Here is a 6000-nt window from a genome sequence, read left to right on the forward strand (position 1 = left end):
ATCAGAAATTTAAGCTTTGATCTTTGATTGTTACGAAAATTTCAAATTTAAATATTGGCATGTTTATATATATATATATAAATAACTTAATTAACATACATCCCAAACTATTCAGTGAAGCGTACTATAAACCACAAAGTCTTTTCCCAATTCAAGCAAAGTCAGAATCAGTGCTTCAGTCAACATCACTTTTAGCTTTTCAAAACTCTTCTGACACTGATCATTCCACACAAATGCCACGTTCTTTTGTAGCAACTTTGTCAATGGCGTAGCTATCTTGGAAAACCCATTTACGAATATTCGATAATAACCAAGTAAATCAAGGAAACTCCAGATCTCTAACACATTTTTCGATGCTTTCCACTAGAGGATAACTTGGACCTTTTTTGGATCAACTTAGATTCCCTCACTTGAAATAACATGCCCCAAAAATACAACCTTGGATAATCAGAACTCACATTTACTGAGCTTCCCGAAAAGTTACTTTCCCGCGAAACTTGTAAAACAATTTTGAGATATTTATCGTGCTCAACTTCTGATTTAAGTATATCAAGATATCATCAATGAATACCACTACGAACTGATCCAGATAAGGCTGGAATATGCAGTTCATGAGATTATGAATGCCGCAAGAGCGTAGTTCGAAAGGCATCACTAAAAATTCATAGTTACCTTATAGCCTGCGAAACGCTGTTTTCGATACTTTACTATCTTTTAGCTGGTAATATTTCGAACTCAAGTCAATCTTAGAAAAGACAAATGTACCCTTCAACTGGTCAAACAGATTGTCAATACGTGGCAAGAAGTAACAGTTTTTTATTGCCAACTTATTTAACTACTGATAATCAATGCAAAGCCGTATCAACTCGTCTTTCTTTTTGACAAACAACACTGGAGCTCCTCAAGGCGACATACTAGGACGTATAAAACCTCGATCTAGTAAATCTTGCAACTGCATTTTTAATTCTAAAATCTTATGCGACAAACATATTATTACATGTATAATATCATGTCAGTCTGTTATTTCCTCATAACATTAAAATAATGATCATGTTATTTTAGTTAATGGGCTATAGGACTGAAATTTAAAATTTCGAATAATATAAGAATTAAATTTTGTGTATAAAAAAATATAAGAGGTTTTGAAGTGTAAAATATAAAGATGAGTAAAGTCGAGATAAAACAATATTATCAATATATTTGAGTCAATTTTATTTTTAAATTTGGCTAATTTTAGCTTTTATGTTTTTTTTTATTTTAAAATTTCAATCTTAATCAAATTATAACAGTTAAATTTGTTTGACAATACACTACACGTAAAGTTGTAGAGTGTTATATTAAATTATATTTGATGATTTATGTGTTTTTAATATGTTATAATTTTTGTGTCTTTTATTTTAATTTATTTGACATTAAGTTGAAAAAAGTTATTCTCTTAAATATAAGTTAAATGGAAGATTTAATCTTAATTATTAAATATTAAGGAAACCTACATCATTAGTCATTAAATTATGGGTAATTTTTCATTTTGATCACTTAAACTTTTCATTTAAGTCATTAAACTATTCAAAAAAAAAAGTATTTAAATCAATGAGCTTTTTTTTTTTTAAGTTCTGCCATTGAGCTCCAAGCGACAATTCAACAATCAATATGGTGGATCAATACCCATCGACGAGTAGGAAAACTCAATACCCATCAACGAGTAGGAAAACATACTTTAGCTCCAAGTCAATCTAACGGTCAGTGTAGGAGATCAAAGAAAGAAACTTTTTGAATTTTCGTTCGTAGATTCATGACGTCCAATGTAATGATCTAAATTCAAGGTTATCGGAACAATGGTTTCGGGACCACAAATCCGATGAGCAAAAATTTATTTTTCTTCTATTTTTATGGTCTACAATTTCACAAAATGATTTCGTGAAAATTTCGTCCGAAACTTTTGACGTTTGGGCACTCAATTTAGTCAAAAGAACTAAATTGTAAAAAGTGCAAAAGTTGAGTTCTACATGTTAGAGGTGTCCAATTGTTATGAAACTTTAAATTGGAGGTCCTTATATGGTAATTATACCATTGGTTAAGTTGGTAGACAAAAATGGACATGAGATAAGTGAAATAGGAAATTTTTAAGTTAGGGGCAATTTGGTAATTTAGTAATTAAAATGAATTAAAAGGGAAAAAGATGGCAAATTGTGCTCATCTTCTTCATTTGGATGAAATCAGCAAGGGGGGAAGCCATAGTTAGGGTTTTCAAGCTTCCAAGCTCCATAGTAAGTGATCCCAAGCCCCGTTTTTAATGTTCTTTACGTTTTTGAGATTCCGGTAGCTTAATTTAGCTTATTCTAGCAATAATTTAACCTAGGGTTTATATTTGAAAAAATACCCATAGGTGAAAAGTGTTTATTTTAATGTTTTATGATAGAATATGAAGCTTGAAATTATGTTAAACAACTTTTGCTAAGTGATTTTAAATGAAAACGAGTAAAACGACATAATCGGTAAAAATACCTAATGTTCATAAGTAAGTGTTAGAGTGGGAATTTGATGTTTCCATAGAAGGGAAAAATGTTCAGCATGTTATAAAACATAAGAATAAGAGATGAAGTTTAATTTCCGAGCCTTGGGGAAAAATGTAATTATGTAAAAGTTTAGAGGCAAAATCGTAATTTTGACAAAGTTAGATTCGAGGGCTGTTTTGATAAATGTGAGTACTAAATGAGTTAAATTTTCTATTTTAGATCAAGAAGAACGAAACTCGAGGTTAGACAAAGGAAAGAATAAAGTTGAAGACTAAGTTGGTGAATTGGGATATATTTGGTACCGAGGTAAGTTTACGGTAAATAAATGCAATATTTCAATAATTATTATTAATGCTGATATTTTCCAGCAACTATGAATTTATTCCATGAATTTATTCGATGTTGATTCAAGTATAAAATGATAAGGAATTAATATTAAAAAGTCTCGTTGATACATAAGGAAAGTACTGGATACAAATGTCATGACATCTGGGTAAAGAGATCCCATGTAAGACCATGTCTGGGACATGACATTGGCATCCTTGAGGTCACGAGAGGTCTCATGTAAGACCATGTCTGGGACATGGCGTTGGCACCGAGACGAGAGGTCCCATGTAAGACCATGTCTGGGACATGGCATTGGCACCGAGATGAGAGGTCTCCTATAAGACCATGTCTGGGACATGGCATGGGCACCGACATGAGAACATCCCATGTAAGACCATGTCTGGGGCATGGCTTTGGCATGTTATTATCAGAAGAGACCCGAGTATCCTTATTGTTCCAATGTAGCTCAACGGGCTAAAAAACAAATCATGTTCAGGAAAGTTCAGTTAAAAACATAAATGGCAAGCTCAGGTAAGTTATAAGAGCTAAGAACTTATTATATTATCAATTGATATTCAACGATGCAGCAAGAGAAGAGTAAGTTATGCACACAAGTATACTAAGTAAACAAGCAAGAGAACTAGAATGAGATTAACTAAAGAGTAAACTAGAGATTTAGACACTTGAGTTTAATTATTTGTGTTTAATGTTGTTATTTATTTGCTAGTAAACTTACTAAGCTTAATGCTTACTTCTTTTATTTTTCTTTCTCTTATAGTATTGCAAAGCTGCTTCAAGGATCCTAAAGAAGTCGGAGATTGTCAACACTATCAAGAACAACTGCTCGGTATTTTATGATGAAACACGTTTGAGTTATGGCATGTATAGGAACTTAGTTATTTTGCATGTTTGTAATTATGATTTTTCTAAAGAATGGTGTGTGAGTATTTGATGATGAATGGTTATTAAAAAGATTAAGTATGAAGATGTTTGTTGTTATAAAAGTCTAGGTGATAAATTATGCATGGAAAACATGAAAAGGTAAAATTTTACAAAGCAACAGAATTTAGGCAGCACAGTGACGTGACTTTGAAAAATCACCTAGGATAGTATATAATGAGTTAGAAGGTGAATGATATATGGAACTAAAGCTTATTTAGTCTATTTTCATGGAAAAATAACGGTGTAGTAAAAGGAATTTTATATTTTAAGGTATGTGAATTTTAGTGAGACAGGGTCAGAACTGTTTTTGGAGTCCCCTGTTCTGAGTTTAGAAAATTACTAAAAATTGTACAAAACTATTTTTGAATTTTATTTTACATGCTTGGATTCCTTATTGAGTCTATTTTCTGTAGGAACAAGTGAGAACACCATATGAAAATCCTACAATGAGAAAATTAATTTTTAGTAACAAGAGATCAGAACAATCTAATGGTGAAACAGGGGATACTTTAACTAATAAACTGTACTAATTGGCTGAACCAAAAATTATAAAAATTTTATGGTAAGTATATATATGAGTCTAGTTTTAGGGAAAATTTACGGATTTAAATTTATAGTTCCGTAGCTCGATTTATAATTAATTTAGTAACTGCTGCGCGATTGGACAGATTGCTGTAAATAGTGAAATTAATTTTCAAAACAAGTTTTTATGCTTTGAATTAGTAAGATAAGCTAAGTAATGCCTCGTGCTCGACTCCGACAACGGTTTCGGGTAAGGGTGTTACATCCAAAGTTGTCTTATGAAAAAAATTTAATCTGTAGAAGAAAAGGGAAAAGAGAGCTTAGTATTCATGCTTTTACTTTTAAGAATTTATTCTCTTTATTTTTTTTTCGAATTTAAAAATTCAAGTCAAATTGTTAATACCATTAAATTCTTCTGTTAAATTTTGCTGGAGTTATATTTTGAATTTTTTTAAAAAAAGACATTGTAATGGAAATGAATTTAGCATATAAATTTTAACAGTGTTAACAACTCACAAAAATTGCATCATCATTTTAATCAAAATAAAGTATTTGGGCTAACCATTATCATTGTAATAGTTGACGTATCAAAGTATGTTAAGAAGTTGAAGTATAAAGATTAAATCTTAAATTTGAGCGTAATATAGTGACCAAAATTGAAATTCAACCATAATAATATAATTTGTAAAAATAAAATATGGTGTCATGCCACTTTGCCACGTTCATGGTCTTTTTTTTTTTGTTAAAACGTTCAAATATGGTTGAAAAAAAATTAATTTTAACCATTGAACTATAAATAACCTTTTTATTCTTAGATTCTGGTCAACATTTAAAGGATATGATAGTAACATAATAAGATAACTATCACATATAAAGATATAAATTATTTGGATTAATTAATGCCATTGTAAAAGCAAACGACCAAATTATATTAAATTAAAATATAAATATTAAATATCAAATGTGAGTATAATAGAAAAATCAAAATTACGGTTTTATTATTATCTTATAATGACTAAAAAGGAGGGGAAACAATGACATTAGTTAGCCAAAATAATTGACACCGTTAATAATTTTGGTAGTTGATAAGGATTTAAAAAAACATATTCCAACACATCATGTCAAAATAATTTTTTTGTTAGAATAGTTTTTTTTTTAAATCTACATAAAAAGGTTAATAAGAGTAGTCAACAATATTAACTATTTAAACTAAACATTATAAAAAAAAGAGACTAAATTATCGTAGAATTTCAAGTATAAAGATTAAATCTTAATTTTAGGCATAGAGTAAAGACCAAAAATGATATTTGACCATTTTTTATTAAATGCAAAAAAATGACCAAGACATGTGGTAATGTAAGAGTGTATTTTCAGCCTTAAAAATATATATATTGGTTATAAATACTTTAATATATTAAAATTGTATAATCACTAATGTATTAAAATATAGTATTTAACCTTTCAAAAAAATATAATATTTTAAGATAATTATGACAATTAAAAAAAATGACGAGATAAATATCAAATATATACATGAAGTTATTTTGATATGTAATTTGATATATAAATTTTGAGTTGATGCAATTATATAAATGAAATTGGAATTGTAATTCATATGTATATATAAAAATTAAATTTTGATTCAATTATACGTATTTAAAGAAATAAATACATACATTTATTTTCATATTAG

Source organism: Gossypium hirsutum, chromosome D12, assembly GCF_007990345.1.
Source record: "Gossypium hirsutum isolate 1008001.06 chromosome D12, Gossypium_hirsutum_v2.1, whole genome shotgun sequence".
Taxonomy (NCBI): Eukaryota; Viridiplantae; Streptophyta; class Magnoliopsida; order Malvales; family Malvaceae; genus Gossypium; species Gossypium hirsutum.